Below are 23,818 nucleotides of genomic sequence, written 5' to 3' on the forward strand. Positions count from 1 at the left end.
GAGACCTTGATTTTGATTCGGAGAGAGCATTCTCTCTCTCTGATATACTCTACCTGCCAGGGACTCTGGTAGTTGGGTCTGTGTTCAGAGGCAGCTGACCATTAGGTCAGGGGCCCGAGACAAAAGATGGTAAGAGCAACTTCAGTTGACTGTAACTTTCAGCTGACGGTAGCCAGGAGTCTTCTCAATCCAACCTGTGTCCCCTCTAGCAGAACTTCACCAAGGATGACTTGGGCCTTCAATGGACACTTTGAGGAACACTTAATTTTTTTCTCTAATTGAAGTATAGTCACTGTGCAATATTATATAAGTTACAGGTATACAATACAGTGATTCACAATTTTTAAAGAGTATATTCCATTTATAGTTATTATAAGATATTGGCTATCTTCCCCATGTTGTACAGTTCATCCTTGTAGCTTATTTTATACCTAATAGTTTTGTACTTCTTATTCCCCTACCCCTATATTGACCCTCCCTCCTTCCCTCTCCCCACTGGTAACCACTAATTTGTTCTCTGTATCTGTGAGTCTGCTTCTTTTTTGTTATATTCACTGGTTTATTGTATTTTTTAGATTCCACATATAAGTGACATCCTACAGTACTTGTCTTTCTGTCTGACTTATTTCATATAGCATAATGCCCTCCAAGTCCACCCATGTTGCTACAAATGGCAAAATTTCATTCTTTTTAATGGTTTAGTAGTATTCCATTACATACATACCACATCTTTATTCATTCATCTGTTGGTGAACACTTAAGTTGCTTCCATACCTTGGCAATTGTAAATAATGCTGCTATGAACATTGGAGTGCATGTACCTTTTTTTTAGAAATAAATTTATTTATTTATTTGTTTATTTTTGGCTGTGTTGGGTCTTCATTGCTGCGCGCGGGCTTTCTCTGGTTGTGGCGAGCGGGAGCTACTCTTTGTTGCGGTGCACAAGCTTCTCATTGCGGTGGCTTCTCTTGTTGCGGAGCACGGGCTCTAGGCACGTGGGCTTCAGTAGTTGTGGCACATGGGCTCAGTAGTTGTGGTTCACGGCTCTAGAGCGCAGGCTCAGTAGCTGTGGCACATGGGCTTAGTTGCTCCATGGCATGTGGGATCTTCCTGGACCAGGGCTCGAACCTGTGTCCCCTGCATTGGCAGGCGGATTCTTAACCACTGCACCACCAGGGAAGCCCCTGGAGTGCATGTATCTTTTTGAATTAGGGTTTTTTTTTTTTGTTTTTTTTTTCAGATATATATCCAGGAGTGAAATTGCTGGGTCATATGGTAATTCTATTTTTAGTTTTTTGAGAAACCTCCATACTGCTTTCCACAGTGACTGCACCAATTTACATTTCTACCAACAATGTACCAGGGGGAAACACTTGATTTAAGTAGAACTGCTCATTTGAGAGGTACCTTAGAACAAGACCAGAATAAAGTTCGTCAGGCCCAGTGAGCAGTGTTTATTGATTGGTACCCTGACGCTTCTAAGCAGAATTCCAATTCTTCAAATTTTTTTGGTCAAGGTTAAACAAGGAACTTGATGACTCAAAATGTAAAACCATCTGGGATAAAACCACCTCTCTCACTAACCCCCCACTTCTAACACCCCCCTGCTCTTCATCATACACTCTCTGCCACTCACACAGATCTGACCCCAATCCCTCTACCTCTTCCTCCCCCTTGCCTGGATTTCTTGTCTTTTTCTTAACAAGGCCCTTGACACTCCAAAACATCAGTTTCCTTTAAAAATACATCCTGTTTGAGACTCACACATGCCATCTGCCATAGAGTTTAAACCCTGATCTCAGCACACCCAAGAACTATTGCCCAAGATTTCTCCAAATCTTGACAAGACAGACACCTCCTTTCTGAAGAATTTGGAATCTCCCAGGAGCCTATAAGCCAGGCTTGCCAGATCTCTACCAACAAATTCGCATGTTGGTATGAAGATTAAAGGCTAAATTAGCAATGAAAAAAGCAAAATAGACCAATCCAGGGTAAGACTTAAGGAATCCCAGCATGCATGCTAAACCAGCAGGCATCGAGAGAGCCCAGAAAACAGGTCAGAATTTACTAAAAGTGATTTCTGAGACCTCCCCTGTCAAAACTGATTGGAATCAAGAGAACGAGAAGACAAGCCACAGACAGGAGAAAATATTCGCAAAAGACATATCTGATGTAGGACTGTCATCTTAAATACATAAAGAAATTCTTAAAACTCAACCATAAGAATATGAACAATCTAATTAAAAAATTGGACAAAAGACCTGAATGGATACCTCACCAGAAGACATACAAATGGAAAATGAGCATATGAAAAGATGCTTCACATCATATTATTAGGGAAATGCAAACTAAAATCCACCACACACTTATTCTAGCCAAAATACAAACTCTGACAACACCAAGAGCTGGTGAGAATGTGGAGCAACAGGGACTCTTATTCATTGCTGGTGGGAGTTCAAGATGGTACAGTTTCCTACAAAACTAAACATACTCTTGCCCTACAATCCAGCAATCACACTCCTTGATATTTACTCAAAAGAATTAAAGATTTATGTCTACACAAAAAACAGCACATGGATGTTTATAGCAGCTTTATTCACAATTGCCCAAACTTGGAAGCAAACAAGATGTCCTTCAGTAGGTGGACTGAGAAATAAACCGTGGTACGTCCATACCGTGGAATATTATTCAGTGCTAAACAGAACTGAATGATCAAGCCACAAAAAGACATGGAGGAACCTTAAATGCATATCACTAAGTGAAAGAAGTCAATATGAAAAGGCTACATACTGTGTGATTCTAACAATGTGACATCCTGGGGAAGGCAAAACTATGGAGACAGTGAAAAGATCACTGGTTGCCAGGGGTATTGGGGGAGAGAGGAATGAATAGGCAGAGCACAGAGGATTTCTAGGGCAGTGAAACTATTCTGTATGATATCATGATGGTGGATACATGTTATTCCACATTTGTCTAAACCCCAGATTGTACAACACCAAGGATGAATCCTAATGTAAACTGTGGACTCTGGATGACCATGCTGTGTCAATGTTGGTTCATGGACTGTACTGGACGTACCACTCTGGGGGGGATGTTGATGGTGGCGGAAGCTGTGCATGTGGGGTCCAGGGGATGTATGGGAACTCTGTACTTTCTTCTCAGTTTTGCTGTGAACCTCAAACTACTCTGAAAAATAAAGTCTATTTAAAAAATTAAAGAACATAAAAATTGATTACATCTTGATTCAGTGTAGTAAGCAGAGAAAAGATGAATCAAAAGGGAGATTTTTAGAGACAGACTAGAAATTACTTTCCAACAAGATTCAGGAGTCAGTCTCAATGCTGATACAACAGCAGTCCTCTCAGACCTGAAATCAGAGACCTGGTTTGCAGGCAAAAAGCAGAATGGGAGATAGCCCCACTGTCTAAACTATAACACCTAGTGGAATACTTTGAAAGGACTTTGAAACGGAAACGATATAAAATGTAAAATAAATGCATGACTTTGCAGATAAAACAATTAGATGGTCTAATTCTAATTGGCCTCGGATTGATAAAGATGCCCAGAAATACTGTAAACAGAAGGGACACTGGGATGAAAAGACCAAGCTTATGTCCTCTGTCTTGTTAGGGGAACCCCCTTCCAGGTGTCTAATGCAGTTGCCTAGAGGCAGGGCTCCTTCTAGGTGACACTCCCTGCTCTGAATCCCTTAGCAGCTTGGCTCAGGTGGCCTGACCGGAGACAGCTGCCTTCTCTTGGAGGCCCCTAGGCCAACTGTTGCCTAAATTATGGCTGAGACGGAAGCACTGGATCTGGAGCTGGACCTCACAAGCCCTGCCAACCCTCTGCCTGCTGTCTTCTGGGCTCGATACACCCACGGCTGGAGTCAAGCCCCTGGGCTTCCCCAGCTGCCGTGCATGGTCCTGGGGAACCACTGTGTTTTGCATCCAAGTTTTCAGGCACGCTCTACGTAGCAGCCTCACTTAGCCCGGCAATAGTTGGCTGAAGGTCAGTGTGTAAATAGGATGGTCGAAAAGGACATTAGGATGGAAAGAGGGCTTAGAGGATCTAGTTTTCCACTCAAAAAACTACAGTCCAGGACCAGCAACCCTGGTAGCATCTGGGAGCCTGGCAGAAATCCGGGCCCTCAGGCTCACCAGGACCTACTGAATCAGGACGCAGATTTTAAGGAGGTCCCCAGATACTCTGTGTGCACAGTAGAATTTAAGAAGCCCTGGTCTAGAACAGTGGTTCTCAAAACTTGCTGCATATTAGAGTTGCCTGGAGCAGTTTAAAAAAATGACTGAGAAAGAGCCCTGTCCTAGGCCAGTAGAATCAGAATCTCTAGGAGTGGGGCCCAGGCACTGCTCTTATTGGTGTTATTTCATTGTGTTGTTGGTAGTCGTGTTGTTTAGAGTTTCCCAGGTGATTTAGATGAGCAACCCCCAGACTGAGAACCTGGAGCATCCCAACCCTTTTATTTCAGAGGAGGGAAAACAGAGGCCCAGAGAAGGGGAGTGGGCTCAAGCCCAGGGCTCCCGACTGCTGGTGCAGAGCTCCCCTACCACCCTGACTTGTGCGCCTTCTCATTACCATGTGAGCCTTGTCGGAGCCCCTCTTGAGTACTGGGACTTGCCAGCATCGACCCCTGTAGCTTCCCAGCTCTTTTGAACAAAGCATCTGTTGTTTGAAATATTGGAAAGTCTGTAACTGTCCATCACTAGGGAAGGGGTTGAATAAGTTGTGGTATGGCCACGCTATGGAATACTATACAGTAATGAAAAAGAATGGGGTGGCCCACACCAACCAACAAAGCTTTTCAGGGTATAACATTGAGTAAAGAAACTAAGAAGATAAAGGTATATATTGTGAGAGCTCTTTTTTGTGAAAAGAATAAGAAAAAACAAACAAACAAAAAAACAACCAATAAAATACTATATTTTTCCTATAGGACTGGTGGAGCCAGAGGGACCTTGTGTGACCAGGCTGAGGAGGTGTGGCCTGTGGCAGAAAACCACAGGGAAAATAACCTCAGTGATAGGAGAGGCTCCGAAGTGACCACAGACTCCTCCACCAGAGAATCTGGTACCTGAAGGCAGGGCACCAAGGAGAGATACAGTTGTAAAAAGTCCAGCAGGCCCTTCCCTGCCCTCCCCCGCCTTCCCACCCGTGCCCTCCACCTGAGAGCACCGAGCTCTCCCAGAAGGGGGAAAGGAGATGGAGACAGAAGGGGACTACTTCCCCTGCCCCACAACTTCCCCAGGCTGGCTGGGAGGAAGCTGGGCATTTTGATATCTCTCCCACAGGGCTGGATATTTTATTACATGAGAGCGACCAGAAAATTAGTGGGAGCTGCCTGGGGTTTCCCTGCAGGGAAGAATGGATCCAAAGAAACATTTGCAGGGGCTGATAAGAGAATAAAGGTGCTTTCTTTGCGTGCCATATGTCCAGCCCGTGCAGCGCTGGGGCACCTGGGTTTTTATCTGCCCCATAGCTCGGTGACCAGAACTCGGGAACATCATCCTTGAGAGAGGCCTAAGAGCCAACACATGCTTCTTGAGCTACTTCTACATGCCCCGTGAGGCCCCTGACCTCACGGAGCTTATATTCTAGGCAGGTAGAGAGGGAAACATGAATTAGTTTTACAAATGCACATAAGATGATAATATGAACACATGTGGCCAGGGGACCTCTCCCAGGCTGATTTCAAGGCTCTGTGATTAGCGGGATCCTGGGAAGAGCCAGGGTGGTGACCATGCAGAGGGAAGGGAGGCTGAGGCAGGGGAGGTAGGAGGGGCTATTCAAGCCTTGTAGGCCTTGGTCATATCTGGGTCTTTACCTTGTAGGCCTTGGTCACATCTGGGCCTTTACCCTAAGAGAAACAACGAGCTAATAAAGGGTCGCAAATGGGAAAGTGACAGGATCTGCCTAATATTTTCAAAGGGGACTGATGGCTGTGTGGAGTAGGGACCACAGGGAGATAAGGAGGGAGCCCAGACAGGAGGCTGTTACCCTCTGAGCAGGAGGCGGAGGAGGCTTGAAGCCGGCTGATGGTGGTGGGGATGGAGAGAAGTGGGTAGAGAGATGTTCAGGAAGTAAAACCAATGGATTATGCGTAAGAGGGGAGAAAAGACAATGCCTCAATTTCTGCCCTGTGCAGTGGCATGGACAGTGGTTCACGCCCTGAGTAGGGACCACTGGGCAGGGAAGAGAATGCTGAGGGAGGTCATGAGTTCAGGTATGGACACTCGGGAGATGCCAAAGAGGCAGCAGATAAATGGATCGAAAACTCTGAAGAGAATTCTGGGCCAGAGTTATGCGGAAGTCAGATGGCCATTCCAGGTGTGGTGGGATGAGTCTGCCTAGGGAGAGAGGATGGGGGTGGGGGGAAAGAGAAGCATCTAATGACTGCATCCTGAGGAACGCTGGTATTTAGTGAGCAGCTAGAGATGGAAAAACCTACAGAGGAGACAAAGAAAAACTGGCCAGAGAAGTAGAAGGTTTGTGTCATGGAGAGAAGAGTGTATCTAACATGGGAATGCTACTGAGAAGACACGGATCTGAGACCTGGGAAACTGGGTTTTGGCAGAGGGGGCTGTTGCTGGTCTTCATGGTGTACCTTGGCGTCTCGGCTCAGCTCTGTGCCCCTGGGGGCACCTATGTCCCACCTGAGACTTCTGTTTACCAGTCAATGGAGGAAGAAGGTTGGATCATCACCAAGGTCCCTTCCAACTAAGCATCATTCCAGAGAAACATCATGGTGGAGGCATGCTTCAGTTCCTGCCTGGCCCTGCGCCCCACCTGCATCTCACCACATCCTCTGGGTATGTTTTGGGGTCACATTCCTAGAGCCACAGGGCCCATGTGTGGGTGGAAGGGAACTCCCATTCATTTGATGTTCTGTGAATGCTGCACCTTCTATGAGCCAATTTTAGGTATTATGTGGGAGACAGAAAAGATGTAAGATGTAACCCCTACCCTCAAAGATCTCATCATCTCTTTGGGGAGATAAGATGAACATACACAAAAAATGAAGCCTAGAAACTGTGTAAGTAAAAGGAAAGAGCATGTAAGGGTACACAGAGCCGCCAAGCAGAGAACGAAGGGTGGGATCCTGCGGGAAAGCTACCTAGAGTAGGCAAACCTTGAGCCAGGTCTGGAAGAAGTGGTGTGCGCTTATCGGAAGAGCTTGGGCAAAGGCATGGAGGTGAGCCATGAGCAGACTGATAGAGGGTTGGCCGGCAGGTCTGATGGGATGGGGTGCGGATTCCCAGAGATGGGGAGGCATGGGCATGGCTGCTTGCATCTGGGTCAAGGGCACAGAGCCTGGCCCAGGGAAGAGCCAGCACCACAGGTCCAATATGCCTCATGGGACCTGTGAAAGCAGATATCATCCCGTGGGGACCTGCTCCCCCAAGGGTGACTTCAGCCCTGAGCAAGATACACGGACTTACAGACTCACAGCACGTCACAGCCAGGGCTGGGACTGAGGAGAATATTTGAGAATTGACTGTGCTTCTCACCAGACCCGCTCCCTTCCTCATCCCCCCAACCCAGCCAACAGAGGGTCCTTTCTCACTTTGACCATTCACAAGCCCCCTCCTCCCTCTTCTCATTGGCCTCGCACCCGGCCTCTCGCTCTCCTCCCCAGGGTGGTGGGTACTGCTGGGTTCCTCCCTGACATCTGCCTGCTGCACCTTCAGCCCAAGACAGTGCTTCTCTGGGCAGCTCTTCTCCAAGAAACTCCACTGCCCACACGAGGGAGGCGACTCCTCCCCGCTTCCCCTCACCTCCAGCTCACGTGTCCCGCTGCCCACCTTCCTCCTCGGTCTTGGTTTGCTTCTTCCCTTCTCTTCATTATTGGGCCTCCTCCCTCCATCAGGGATTCCCTTCTGGAAAGGACACAAGTCCCTGGCCCAGGCCCTCAAGCCTTCCACAATGAACCTAAGCCTTCCCTTCCACCCTCACCCTGAAAGACTCCCTTTGAGCAAATCACACATTTCTGGCACCACATTGACCCCACATCTCTGTTCAGGCTGTAACTTCAGCCTGAACTACCTTCCTCCTGTTTCCATCTAACAAGTTCCTTCCTACCCTCCAGATTCAGCTCAAACCCCATCTGTCTCATCTGGCAGCCAGGCAAAATGCATATGACTACGTGCTTTGCAGCCAGAGACTTCTGACCTTAATCTCTGCTTAGCCATTTTGAAGCTGTTTGCCCCTGGGCAAGTCACTTCATGTCTTCTGAGCCTGTTTCCCAATCTATAAAAGGAAGGGCTGATGCATACTTCAGCGAAGCGAGGATGAAATGAAGCCAGGAGTATGAGGTGCTCAATGCAGCATGTGGTTCCCGGCAGCGAGGCAGGAATGCTTACTATTGGAGCTTGTTTCCAGTCACCTCCTCCCAGCTGTGATCTCACCCTCCTTTGAAGCTCTAGAATATTTTGGATCTCTCTTTCAGCATCCAAATTGGCTGTCTATTATAGGTGGCAAACTTCCCTAAGGCAGGAACTGCTTTTGTGTCCCTTTGGGTCCTACACAAAAGGTATTTGTTGAATGGAAATGAGGATGGACCAGTAATGACCCGTCCTGGGAAGGACAAACACTTCCCTGTGGCTGGAGATGCCCCAAAACCAACAAAGGCCAGCAGCTACCTTCTCACCTCAAAACTACCTCACCACCTGTCTCACACCTCATCCCCAGGCACTGGGCTACTTTTGCCACTACCCAGTTCCTTCTGTCCCTCCAACACAGTGACCTTGGGCAGGAATAGGCCTGGATGAGCAGAGAAGACCCCTAACAATGGCCAAAGAAGAAGTTGTGCCCCAGTGGTTCCTGCCTTATCAGCTTGGCCACTCCACATGGCCTCAGGTCTTTGCACTGTGCAAATGGAATGCCACACTCAGGGAGTTTCCTTCCCAAGGCCCCTGGTGTCCTCTCCTACCAGGTGACCTCAGATGGAGCCACCTCCATCCAGTAGAGATGTCAGCATTGCTGGTCCCCAGTGATCAGGGAGCAGGCCCTGGAGGCAGCTCACAACTTCCCACCTCTTCCCAGCAACCTTCAAGCTCTGCCTACAGAGGAATATGTGCAGAGGACGGCCGGCGCTGTCCTGTCACACCCGTCCTCACCCCAGGACAATAGGTGTCAACTTACAGATGTCCATATAACTCAAGGCAAAGAGAATCTGTTCAGGGTGGCAAAGCAGAGTCTTTCCCTATTCAGTCCCCTTCCTCTGGGATGAGAGACCAAAATGATCAGATGGACCAGGGGTACCATCCACACAAAGAGACGGGGTGAGCTCTTGGTCACAGGGACTGGACCCTACTGAAAAGTTGAGTGGGGGGTGGGTTCATCAGCAGGCCAGCAGCCACCCCAGCCTAGCAGATTCCCTAGACGCCCAAGATAAATTGCCATCTGTGCTCCTGAAAACTACCTTGCCATTCCCCCTGCCCTCCTTGGTGTCCCTCCTCTGGCCAGACCTGGTGGCACCTGGTGTCTCTCCCTGGAACAGCACTTAATCCCTTGCCTTTGGCTGTCTCAACACAGATACAGAGCTCCTGGAGGGATCTGCCTCTCTATAGCCCCAACTGCCAACCATGCTGGCACACAGTAGCTGCTCAATGAAAATTTATTGACATGAATGAAGCAAAGAATTAGAATGTAGATTAAGACCTAGAATTTAAGCTTCTCCCATTGGTGCAAGGAAGAAGGAAGATGAAGCCTCCATCTTCTGACATCCCAAACTGAGAATCTCTGTTCTCCCTGTCTTCCAGTTACCAAACCTCCATATCAGACTCCTTCCTCTTCTTGCCCTTACCACCACGAAGCCTTTCCTGACTCCCCAGTCCCCAGAGACCATTTCCCTCTCTGAACCCTCAAGCCTTGGTTGCCTCGCCCCTTCACCTGCTATTTGATTTGTACTATCTTGGTTCTTAATAATTTGCGAGCATGATTTCTCTCCCTATCCAGGACTGCAAACTCCAAAAAGGCAGCAAGGCTGTGTTCTGCTTTTTTGCAACCCCCAAAGAAGCAACACAGGGTGTGGCCCAAAGTCAGCATTTTGTAAATTAGTAAAATGACTGAGTGAATTGATGAATGGCTTAATTTCCAAGGGAAGGAGAGTTTCCACATTATCCCACAACTCCATACATACCTATGGGGCACAGGGAACCTCTCGTGTCCTCTCCAGAGCACACTTGCACATGGCACATGCACACACTCCCCTCAGGGTGCACAGGACACTCTGGGTCCCCTGCAACCCCACACCTTCTGAGTGCCCTCTGCTCCCACTCCAAGAACATATGTTTCTTTCACATCTCCAGTGCAGGAGAAATAGCTCAGGGGCTAAGAGAGGCAGCCCAATGTAATCCTGACTTGGTCCTGTCTTGCTGGGAGGTTTGGCCCTATATGCCTTACATTTCTGTGTCTATTCCCTTTTCTTCTTTGTCCCTTTATTGTTACCATAAAACACATGTTTCAGCCTAGCGTATAGGTATTCTCTATGATTCTCTTTGCTTTTCCTCGTGGTTGCAAAATGGCTGCCACATCTCCAAGCATCCCATGTTTATATAACAATGTCCAAAGGCAGGAAGGACACACGGCTCTTTTGGTGTATGTCTGTGTTTTGTCAAGAGAAATCATTCCCAGAGGTCTCTAGCTGACTCTTCCTTGGGTCTCAGCGGGCAGAACTGGGTCAATCACTGGCAAGGGAGATGGGATTACCATGTCTAGCCTAGAGCAAGCATGACTCACTCTTAGGGCTGGTACCACCTTCCTTGAGCATACTGTTGATCAATATCTAAGCAAAATTGGGATTCTACTCACAAGGTAGAAAGCAGGAATGGCTATTGGGAAGGCAGCCAGCAATGTCTCCCACATCACCAAGAACTCTCAGACCAGAGCAGGTTTCATCCAGTTGGGAAAACAATAAAATGTGTTCAGTGGAGTACCAGGCACTTCATTTCATGTGAAAAATGCATTTTGAAAACCTGCACATTTTAAAGCTCATGCAAATTAAAACCAATCCTGACAGTGTCTGGTAGTAGTTGCTGTTTACTAGCTAAATTTGTAGCACCATGTGGTAGTAGCATAAACAGTTTATAATTCGCTTGGCCTGCCAGGTTTCAAATTATGCAATTTGCGAAGCATTTTTAAAACTTTTGGGGACTTGCATTATTTCATGTGTTACATATAAATGAAGGCTTCATTAATATTTTTATTAATCTTTTAAAATAAAATCGTATCTTAAAATTTATTAATATTTTATGCAAATTTTCTACTTTGCACAAAATGTGATACTATCGCAAAGGTAAGTTGATCAGGCCAGCTGTGATGGGTGTGAGTGGTAGGATGGGGTGAGGGGCAGCTGGGGTTCATTTTCCCAAAGCACAGGAGGATGACGTGAAATAAGGGAACTAGTGAACCAGCAGCAAGACTTTCGGCAAATTACTCTCTGCCTCAGTTTACCTCATTTGGCTGGCTCGCTGGTTGACAGGCCCCTTTTTGCTCTAAAAATCTATGGTTCTGTGGATCCCATAATGAGTGGAAAATTTTAGGATAAGCAACTACGTTTTTACACTGTCTTGCATGCTTTACATTTGAACCACACAAAAGTGTTTTTATGTGCACTACTTTGCAAATAGTTAAGCAAATAGAGTCATTGGGAAGGACAGATGAGGTCACTCGGGAAGCCAGAGGCCGAGGAAAGCCTGATTCCCTCCCCCACAGAGCAGGTAATGTTGACCAGCTGGTAATGTTCCCGCCCCTTAAGGGGGACGGGGTTGGATTCCATTCAAAACCTTCTTCCACCGCATCGCAGCCTCAAATGCTCTCTCCACCTGCCCAGAAAACACTAGTGTGAGACTCCAGCAAGCTCCCTCTGGCTGCTCAGAGAGCAGAGCCGTTTTTCCAAGTTTGGCTCTGGCTGCAGTGTGACTTGAGAACTGTCTGGAGACACTGAAGTAAGAGGAAGTCTCCAGGCTCCACCCAGCCCCAGCGCCCGCCTCCAAGGCCCCCTGCTCTGCAGGTAGAGAACAGAGGTCCAAAAGGAGAACTGAAGGTCACAGGGCTTTGGGCTAGTCTGGACACTGTTGCCTCATACAATATTTTGAATGAAAACGTTGCACTAGTTGACTTTTTAAAGTAGGATGATTCTATATTTAAAACTTCATATTCCTGGCTTTTTGGAAAATGTGGATGATCTTGAAACATAAGGGCCCACATTCCTGCGTGGTAAGAACCGGCTGGAGCAGGGTAAGTGCATCCTCCCTTAGGGGGAGCGTGTGCCTCCCAAATGCATTACAGTCCCACCACTCATTCATCTCCCTGAAGCTATTTGGGTCTGAGACTCCCTGGTGCAGCCACAGGATGTTTAGTTCTTCCTGGGTGGGCTCGCCGCACTCCTGCAGGTCTCATTCTTTCCAGGACGCCAGCTGGTGCATTTCCCCCAAGGGACCGTGCTCTGGAGGGAGGGATGTCACGCCTCCCACTCCTCCATTACTTGTGGGTGCAGGCCTCCCTCTGCTCTGATGTGGGCTGTTAAAAATCCTGGGCAGCATCATTAGCCACCAAGTGCTCAGGTCACAGGAGGTGAGAGTCTCTGTTCTCTGCCCTGGTACCCCACACGAGGAGTCCGGTGGCCAATTCTGAAGGCTGGTGTTTTCCTAGAAGTATCAACCTGTCAGAGACCCGCCCGCATCAGGGGGACAGTAAGCTGGATGCGAAGGGGCAGGAAAGCACACTACAGCAAGAAGGATTGATGGAACTGCAGGTGTTTAGCAGAGAAAAGAGAAGACCCAGGCAATGTGATGCCTTCTTTTGAACACAGGAAGGGCAGTCACGTGAGAAAAGGGTTAGATTAGTTACTACTGTTAATAGCACTAATACAACCACTGCTAGTCACTAGTAACAAATATCTATCTAGTGCTTACTATGTGCCAGGCACTGTTCCAAGAAGACACGTTGACTAATTTTGACACAAAAAGTAATAAATGGAAGCATAAGAAGACAGGTTTTGGTTTAGCCAATATTGTCCAAAGATGGAAGGGGCTGCCCCAGTCAGTAGTGAGCTCACTGTCTCTGGAGGAATGCAAGCAGATACTGGAGACGACTGAGGTGCATCGAAAGGGTGGTTGTATTAAATGATTCTTAAGGTCTCTTTCATCCTCGACATTCTGTAATTCAAATATTTTAACTTTGGGGACCTCCCATGGGGACTGAGTGGGAAAGATACAGTGCTGGGTTCAAATATCAGAGAAGCAAGGAATGAAGAGGTGCACTCAGCACTGTGGCTCTAATGTCAGGAAAGTGAGTCTGTCTGAGGTCAGGTCAAGGAGGACAAAGCGTACATTCACACAAGTGCGCTCTGAAGTTCGTATATGCAAATCTCCGGGAATGGATAGATACGCCAAGATAATCAGTTGTGCAAGAGACTTCTTGGGATCTTTGTGTGGCTCACCACCCTTGAGAATCAGACAGACCAGAGCTGATTAGCTTATGTGGTTAGGGTGGTGTTTTCCAAACTACTGGTTCAAACCCATTGGTGGGTTATGACGTCAATTTGGTTGGTTGTAACTAGCATTAAAAAAAAAAATCAGAGTGCATCACAACTAATTAGTACACACTGTTTCTTTAAAGTGTAGTTTCAATAATGCATGAGCGTATGTATCACACGTGTGCACTGAATTATGATGTGAAGTTGGTGAATAAGAGCCAACCTCCTAGACCAACCTCTGGTGGACTCTGTTCCCAGTTGTTCAAGGACAGACGGAACAAAAGTGCCCACAAAACTGAGAAGGCATCTTGAGACCGAAAATTGAGGCCGGCAGCTCCATACAATCCATGGGTCAGTCTACTGCAGGGTAACTTACTCACAGGGGCATCCGGACCAGGCAGACAACAGTCCAGCTGCACCTGCAGCTGCACTCTGTGCCGCCAAGGGGCCACTGGGACAATTCTATAGTTAACCCGGGGTAGGGGGGTAGGTGCTTGGAAACAGGACACGCATTCCTAAGTTAAGATTTATGATGGGTAACTAGTCTCGTGGGTGCCAGGAATATGTCAGCAAAGGTCTTCATCATTGTTTGGGGGCTAACAGAGCATAGAGGCTACCAGGTCCAAATGATTATTAAGCAATATCTATTAACTACAAAGCTCTTGATGACAGAGAAGTGATTCACTGCACAGTACTTTTCCTGAGTAGGGTCAGCAAAAGGACAGGAGAAATCGTATAAGGCCCAAGGTGGCATCAGTTATGCTAACAGCCATACACCGGTCAAGCAGCCAGTGGCAGAACGCACAGGCTGATCCCAGACTTTCATCAGGAAGATGCTGTCAATCTTCTCTGCTGAGATTGTTCCCCTGAGTGTCCTGCCACTTGCAGACATCCCTCTCCATAATGACAGCCACCGTGTCAGTGCTGTCATGGATCACTCTCCTGACCTCACCTCAGGATTAAGCCAGAGCTTCTGCACCCACTGAGCCTCTGGAGTCTGCCCAATAATCAGATCTGTTCCCCTGACCCTTCCGTCTCAGCACTTGGTTGCCCCTCACCCAAGACTGCCTAAGTGCCTGAATTATGGCAAGGAAATAGCTGCATAATCCGTATCCCCCCTTCCCAGTTTCCTGAATTACTTAACCTGTTGAATAGGTTTATTTACTATTATCTGCAGACTGAAGGGACTGACCAAAGGTGGGGTGGGGGGAAGGAACAATGGTGTGGTCTACGGCAAACCTATGCTGAGCTATTCTCCTCACAGTAGCTGCCTACCAGGAGCAGCTATTCCTCAAGGACCCTTCTGGAAGACAACTGGCCATCAGTATTTGTGGAGCAGAAGTACCCTCTTGGCACTCACCTAAGGCCTGGAGCAGATTGTTTAGACACCATTTCACAAGAACTGGAGTTGGGGCAGAGTTATACAATGCCTTTTGCCTTACATTGGAACTTCTTCTGTCAACAACCCATTTCTACCCACTCTGATTTGTGATGAGTGCCCTGAAAGGGCATTAAAAACCAGGATGCTATGACTCATGTAGCTTGAACCTAGGATGGGTTTGTTTTGAAGTTGAATGTCAATAATAAATCAGTGAATGCTTCAAAGACTTAATTTTTCTACAATTTTTGGAATAGGTAATATATGGAGATATTACAAAATTCAAAGGAATGACAGAATGTAGACCCTTCTCACTGCAAGTGAAATGCAAGTCTCCCTCCCTCCCCTTCCCCACTCAACCAATTCCCACCCCCACCTCCAGCCCTGCGCACAGCATTGAAACCACTGTCATCAGTTTCTTAAGTATCCCTCCAGAGATAGAACATTCTACATATATTATCTCAAATCGCTTAGTAGTCTTCTCAAAGAAGGGCAGCAATGGTCCACAGTAGACTAGACACCTGTGTCTAAAGCCTGAATGATATTGATTGAAATAGGGAGACTCAGACCTTCAGTCTGCTGTGGGAAAACCTGGGTCCATAATACATGCTATTTGTATAAACAGAGTAGATTATATTCTGGTCCATTAAGAATGAATAAACAAATATATTTCAAGCATTAGCTATGTGCTGAAAGTAACAATGGCTGATGTCTGTTGAGCACTTACTAAGCCCTCATATACATCATTTCACTTCATCCTGGTGATAACTTGGGAGGTGCGTGTGGATTGGCTTCCTCAGCCCCCGTAGCAACCTCCTGTGTACCTTCCTACTGCAGAAGCTAGAAAGCAGCTTGCAGCTGATGCTCTGGTTCCACCAATTAGAAGGACTTGCTTGAATTTTGGAACATGGGAGGAAGGCAGATACTGTTTCTCTGCTGTTTTCTGCACTAAACTCTGATTGATATAAACATCTATGAGGTGGATACTATTATTATGTCTGTTTTACATAGAAATTGAGGCACATTGTAGCTAAGTAACTTGCCTGGAGCCAGGATTTGAACCCGAGCAAGATGACTCCTTTATTACACATTGCTAGGTGCTTTCATAAACCTTTCCGCTTTTAATCTTGTTGGGTCAAATATGAATCACTGCTATTTACAGACGGAGAAATTGGGGCTCAAGTGAGTTTCTCATCCAAGGTTGCACGGCTAATAAATGAAAGAGCCAAAATGAGCCAGTAGCTTCTGACCCCTGTTCTAGTTCTTATTCCACACTTCCAAATACTGCCTGAGTGGTTTCTTTAGGAGAATTCAAAGTTTTCAGGAAAACTGGCAGTCCAAATGTCTGCTAGTGACTTTATCTTAGCTAAAGATGCAGACTTGAGGGTGTGGCCAAGATGGCAGAATAGGAAGACCCTGAGCTCACCTTCTCCCACTGGCACACCAAAATTACAACTATGTACAGAGAAACAATCGATGAGAATGAACTGAAGACTAGCAGAAAAGATTTTTCACAACTAAAGGTATAATGAAGGAACCACAACAAGACAGGTAGGAAGGGTGAGATGTGGTGTAGTCAAGACCCATATTCCTGGGTAGGTGACCCACAAATGAGAGATAATCACAGTTGCAGAGGTTCTCCCCAAAGAGTGAGGGGTCTGAGCCACACATTGGGCTCCCCAGCCATAGGGGTCCTGCACTGGGAAGATGTGCCCCCAGAACATCTGGCTTTGACGGCTGGGGGCTTGCATACAGGAGAGCCAGAGGACTGTAGGAAACAGAGACTCTGCTGTTAAAGGGTACACAAAATCTTACCTGCTCTGAGACCCAGCACAGAGGCAGTAATTTGAAAGGAGCCTGGGTGAAACCCAGGCTTGCTGATCTTAGAGGTCCTCCCAGAGAGGCAAATGGGACACGCCCTGACGACAAAGATGCTGGTGGCAGCCATTTTGGGGAACTCATTCTACCACAAACACACCGGTGCTGGCAAGTGCTATTCTGGAGTCCTCTCTCTAGCCTATTAGCACCAGGGGCTTATACCCACCAGCCAGTCAGCACCAGTCCTGAGACTCCCTCCCCCCCAACCCACCACACGCAGAGCAGCCAGGTTAGTGGTGACCTGGCTCCACCTACCAGTGGACCAGCCCCAGCCCCAGGATCTCCTGGGCCCTGTAGCCAGCTGTACCAAGATCTGGCCCTACCCACCAGCAAGCGGGCAGCCTCTGCACAAAGTAGGGCCTGGCAGCCAACAGGGCTGGTGGTGAGCCCCATCTACTAGTGTGCCCATGGTAGTCCACCTGCCACAACAGGAGGACACGTGCAGCCCATATACGGGGCATCCCTAGAGCATATAGCTCTGGTGACCAAAGGGAAGTAAGTGTGCTGCTGTGTCCCATAGGATGTCTCCTACATAAGGCCACTTCTCCAAGATTGTGAAATGTAACCAACCTACATAATACATAGAAATAAAAACAGAGAATTAGGCAACATGAGGTAACAGAGGAATATGTTCAAAATGAAGGAACAAGATAAAACCCCAGAAGAAGAACTAAGCTAAGTGGAGATAAGTAATCTACCTGATAAAGCATTCAAGGTAAGTATCATAAAGATGCTCAATGAACTTGGGAGAAGAATGGATGAACACAGTGGGAAGTTTAACAAAGAGTTAGAAAATATAAAGAAGAACCAAACAGAACTGAGAATACAATAACTGAAATAAAAATACACTAGAAGGAATCAACAGATTAGATGATACAGAGGAACAGACCAGCAAACTGGAAGACAGAGTAGTGGAACTCACCCAAGCTCATCAGGAAAAAAAAAAGAATTTTAAAAAATGAAGATAGTTTAAGAGACCTCTGGGACAACATCAAGCATACTAACATTTGCACTGTAGGGGTCCCAGAAGAATAAGAGAGAGAGGAAGGGGCAGAGACTATATTTGAAGAGATAATAGCTGAAAACTTCCCTAACCTGGGGAAGGAAACAGACATCCAGGTCCAGGAAGCACAGAGTCCCAAACAAGATCAACCCAAAGAGATTGAAACCAAGATACATTTGTAATTAAAATGACAAAAATTAAAGATAAAGAGAGAATCTTAAAAGCAGCAAGGGAAAAGCAACTAGTTACATACAAGGGAACTCCCACAAGACTACCAGCTGACTTTTTAGCAGAAGCTTTGCAGGTTAGAAGGAAGTGGCATGATATATTTAAAGTGATGAAAAGAAAAAAATCCTATGACCAAGAATATTCTACCAGGCAAGGCTATCATTCAGATTTGAAGGAGAGATAAATAGTTTTATGAACAAGCAAAAGGTAAAATTGTTCAGCACCACTAAACCAGCTTTACAAGAATTGTTAAAGGAACTTCTCTAAGCAGAAAAGAAGAGACCACAACTAGAAATATGAAAATAAAGAAAGGAAAACATATCACTGGTAAAGGTAAATATACAGTAAAAGTAGTAGATCAACCACATATAAAGCTGGTAGGAAGGTTAAAAGACAGAAGTAGTAAAATCATCTGTATCCACAATAAGTAGTTAAGGGATACACAAAACAGAAAGATGTAAAATATGACGTCAGAAACATTAAATGTGGCAGGGGGAATAAAAATGCAGGGTTTGTTAGAATGTGTACAAATTTAAGAGATCATCAACTTAATCATATATGTTATATGTTTTATACGTATATATAGTTATAGTTATTATAAACCGCATGGTAACCACAAACCAAAAATCTATAATAGATATACTCACAAAAAAGAGAAAGAAATTAAAAAAATAACACTAAAGATAGTCATCAAATCACAAGGGAAGAGAGCAAAAGAAGAAAGGAAAAAAAAAAAACTATAAAAACAACCAGAAAACAATTAACAAAATGGCAATAAGTACATAACTATCAATAATTATTTTAAATGTAAATGGACTAAATGTTCCAATCAAAACACATATAGTGGCTGATTGGATACAAAAAAAAAAAAAACAAAACAAGACCCATATATATATGCTGCCTATAAGAGACTCACTTCAGATCTAAAGGTACACACAGACTGAAAGTAAGAGTATGGAAAAAGGTATTCCATGCAAATGGAAACAAAAAGAAAGCTGGGATAGCAATACAATCAGACGAGATGGAACTTAAAACAAAGACGGCAACAAGAGACAAAGAAGGACATTACATAATGATCAAGTGATCAATCCAACAAAAAGATATAACAATTGTAAATATATATGCACCGAATATAGGAGCACCTAAATACATAAAGCAACTATTAACAAACATAAAGGTAGAAACTAACAGTAAGACAATAATACTAGGGGACTTTAACACCCCACTGACATCAATAGACAAATCATTGAGGCAGAAAATCAATAAGGAAACACTGACCTTAAATGACACAGATCAGACGGTCTCTCTCTCTCTCTCTCTCTCTCTCTCTATATATATATATATATACATATAAACATTCTATCCAAAAGCAGCAGAATACATATTCTTTTCAAGTGCACACTGAATATTCTCCAGGATAGATCACATGGTAGGCCACAAAACAAGTCTCAATAAATTAAAAAAAAATTTTTTTTAAATATATCTATTTATTTATTTATTTTTGGCTGCATTGGGTCTTTGTTACTGCACACAGGCTTTCTCTAGTTGTGGTGAGGGGGGACTACTCTTTGTTGCAGTGCATGGGCTTCTCCTTGCGATGGCTTCTCTTGTTGCAGAGCATGGGCTCCAGGCACACAGGCTTCAGTAGTTGTGGCACTCGGGCTCAGTCGTTGTGGCTCACGGGCTCTAGAGCACAGGCTCAGTAGTTGTGGCACCCAGGCTTAGTTGCTCCACGGTATGTGGGATCTTCCTGGACCAGGGCTCAAACCCATGTCCCCTGCATTGGCAGGAGGATTCTTAACCACTGCACCACCAGGGAAGTCACAAGCCTCAATAAATTTAAGAAGACTGAAATAGTATCAAGCATCTTTTCTGACCACAATGATATGAGATTAGAAATCAACTACAAGAATAAAACTGCAAAAAACACAAACATGTAGGTCAAACAACATGCTACTAAACAACCAATGCATCACTGAAAATATCAAAAAGAAAATTAAAAAAAAATACCTGGAAACAAGTGAAAATGGAAGCACAATGATCCAAAATCTATGGGAAGCAGGAAAAACAATTCTAAGACAGAAGTTTATAGTGATACAGGCCTACCTCAGGAAACGAGAAAAATCTCAAATAAACCATCTCACCTTACACCTAAAGGGACTAGAAAAAGAAGAACAAACAAACCAAAAGTTAGTAGAAGGGAAAAAAGCAGAAAGTTTAGAGCAGAAATAAATGAAATAGATACTAAAAAACAATTAAAAAACATCAATGAAACTAAGAGCTGGTTCTTGGAAAATATTTTTTAAAATTGCTAAAGCTTTTGCCAGCCTCATCAAGAAAAAGAGAGAGGGCCCAAATAAATAAAATCAGAAATGAAAGAGAAGTTACAACTGACATCACAGAAATACAAAGGATCATAAGAGATTACTACAAACAATTATACACCAGTAAAATGGACAACCTAGAAGAAATGGATAAATTCCTAGAAATGTACAATGTCCCAAGACTGAATATAGAAAAAATAGAAACTGTGAACAGATCAGTTACCAGTAATGAAATTGAATCAGTAATAAAATTTAAAAAAGAAACCAACAAACAAAAATCCAGGACAAGATGGCTTCACAGGTGAATTCTACCAAACATTTAAAGAAGAGCTAACACCTATCCTTCTGAAATTCTTTCCAAAAATTGCAGAGGAAGGAATGCTTCCAAACTCATTCCACTAGGCCAGCATCACCCTGACACCAAAACTGGACAAAGACACTACAAAAAAAAAAAAAAAGAGAAAACTACAGGCCAAATCACTGATGAACATAGATGCAAAAATCCTCAATAAAATATTAACAAACTGATTCAACAATACACTAAAAGGCTCATACACCATGATTAAGTGGGATTTATCTCTGGGATGCAAGGATGTTTCAATATCCACAAATCAATCAACGTGACACACCACATTAATATATTGAAGAATAAAAACCATATGATCATCTCAGTAGATGCAGAAAAAGCTTTTGACAAAATTCAACATCCATTTATGATTAAAAAAAAAAAAACTCTCCGAAAGTGGGCATAAAGGGAACATACCTCCACATAATAAAGGCCGTATATGAGAAACCCACAGCTAACATTATACTCAATGGTGAAAAGCTGAAACAATTTCCTCTAAGATTAAGAACAAAACAAGTATGCCAACTCTCACTACTTTTATTCAGCATAGTATTGGAAGTCCAAGCCATAGTCCAGCCACATCAGACAAGAAAAAGATATAAAAAGAGTAAAAATTGGAAAGGAAAAAGTAAAACTGTCACTGTTTGCAAATGACGTGATACTATATATAGAAAATCCTATAGACACCACCAAAAACTATTAGAATAAATGAATTCAGTAAAGTTGCAGGATACCAAATTAATATACATAAATCTGTTGTGTTTCTATACACTAACAATGAACTATCAAAAAGAGAAATTAAGAAAACAATTCCATTTTACAATTCCATCAAAAAGAATAAAACACTTAGGAATAAATCTAACCAAGGAGGTAAAAGACCTGTACTCAAAAAAAGCTCTAAGACATTGATGGAAAAAATTGAAGATGACGCAAACAAATGAAAAGATATACCGTACTCGCAGATTGCAAGAATTAATATTGTTAAAATGTCCATACTAGCCAAGGTAATATACACATTCAATGCAATCCCTATCAAAAATCTAATGGCATTTTTCACAGAACTAGAACAAATAATTCTAAAATTTGTATGGAAACACAAAAGACCTTAAATAGCCATAACAGTCTTGAGAAAGAAGAACAAAGTTGGAGGTATCATGCTCTCTGACTTCAAACTATACTATGAAGCTACTGTAATCAAAACAGTATGGTACTGGCACAAAAACAGACACATAGATCAATGGAACAGAATAGAGAGCCCAGAAAGGGCTTATATAACAAATTAATCCACACTTATATAACAAATTAATCTAAGACAGAGGAGACAAGAATATATAATGGAGAAAAGATATGGACTTCCCTGGTAGTCCAGTGGTTAAGAATCCGCCTTCCAATGCAGGGGATACATGTTTGATCCCTGGTCAGGGAACTAAGATCCCACATGCTGTGGGGCAACTAAGCCCACGTGCCACAACTACTGAGCCCGCGTGCTCTGGAGCCCACGCACCATAACTAGAGAGCCTGTGCGCTGCAACTACTGAGCCTGTATGCCAAAACTAGAGAGAAGCCCACACGCCACAACTACAGAAGATCCCGCATGCCTCAACTAAGACCTGACACAGCCAAATAAATAAATAAATACATTTTTTAGAAAGAGAGAAAAGATAGCCTCTTTAATAAATGATGCTGGGATAACTGGACAGCTACATGCAAAAGAATCATACTGGACTACCTTCTCACGCCATATACAGAAATAAACTCAAAATGGATTAAAGACTTAAATATACGACCTGAAACTATACAATTCCTAGAAGAAAACACGGGGAGTACACTCTTTGACATCAGTCACAGCAATATTTTTTTGGATCTGTCTCCTCAGGCAAGGCAAACAAAAGCAAAAATAAACAAATGGGACCACATCAAACTAAAAGCTTTTGTACAGCAAAGGAAATTATCAACAAAACAAAAAGGCAGTCTACTGAGTGGGAGAAGATATTTGCAAATGATATATCTGATAAGGGGTTAATATCCAAAATATACAAAGAACTCATACAACTCAAAAAAACCAAACAACCAGATTAAAAAATGGGCAGAGAACCTGAATATTTAGACATTTCTTCAAAGAAATACAGTTGGCCAACAGACACATAAAAAGATGTGCAACATCACTAATCACCAGGGAAATGCAAGTCAAAACCACAATGAGATATCACCTCACATCTGTCAGAATGGCTATTATCAAAAACAAAAACAGCAACAAAAAAATAAGTTTTGGCAAAGATGTGGAGAGAAGGGAACACTTGTGCACTGTTGGTGGGAATGTAAATTGGTACAGCCACTACGGAAAACTGTATGAAGGTTCCTCAAAAAATTAAAAATAGAACTACCATAGGATCCAGCAATTCCACTTCTGGGTATTTTTCCAAAGAAAACAAAGACCCTAATTTGAAAAGATATGTGCGCCCTAATGTTCATAGCAACATTATTTACAATAGCCAAGATATGGAAGCAACCTAAGTGTCAATTGATAGATGAATGGATGTATATATATGTATATATGTGGTGTATATATATATACAATGGAATACTACTCAGCCCTAAAAAATAAAATTTTGCCATTTGTGACACCACGGATGGACCTGGAGTCAAATAAATCAGACATAGAAAGAAATACACTGTATGAGTTCGCTTATATGTAGAATCTAATAACCAAAACAAATGAATAAACAAAACAGACTCATAGATACAGAAAACAAACAGATGGTTGCCAGAGCAGGGGGGAAAGGGTGGATAGGTGAAATAGGTGAGGGTGATTAGAAGGTACAAACTTCCAGTTATAAAATAAATTAGTCATACGGATGCAATGAACAGCTCAGGGAGTATAGTCAACAATATTGTAATATCTTTGTATGATGACAAATGGTAACTGGACTTACTGTGGTGATTATTTTATAATGTATAGAAATAACAAATCACTATTTTGTGCACCTTGAACTAACATAGTGTTGTAGGTCAATTGCAATTCAATGAAGAAGGGGAGGAGGGGCTGTGAGCATGAGAAAGGGGGTGAGGGAGAGAGGGAGAAAGAGAAAAAGAAAGAAAGATACAGACTCACTGTGAAAGGTAAGTGAGAAGAGGAGACCCTCCTGTGGCTCTCTTGCCTCACACA

At 44.0% G+C, this 23,818-nt stretch overlaps 1 long non-coding RNA gene across 1 annotated transcript; it reads right to left on the minus strand.

Moving 5' to 3' along the window:
• Positions 1 to 835: 835 nt before the first annotated feature.
• On the minus strand, positions 836 to 21,909 carry LOC309612206. The gene is made up of 2 exons (XR_014235052.1): positions 19,339 to 21,909; positions 836 to 19,308 (listed from the first exon to the last, which is right to left on the minus strand). It is a non-coding gene; the product is annotated as an uncharacterized lncRNA (long non-coding RNA).
• Between the last annotated feature and the right edge of the window lie 1,909 nt (positions 21,910 to 23,818).

The sequence above is a fragment of the Balaenoptera borealis genome (assembly GCF_965194805.1).
Source record: "Balaenoptera borealis genome assembly, chromosome: 15".
Classification (NCBI taxonomy): Eukaryota; Metazoa; Chordata; class Mammalia; order Artiodactyla; family Balaenopteridae; genus Balaenoptera; species Balaenoptera borealis.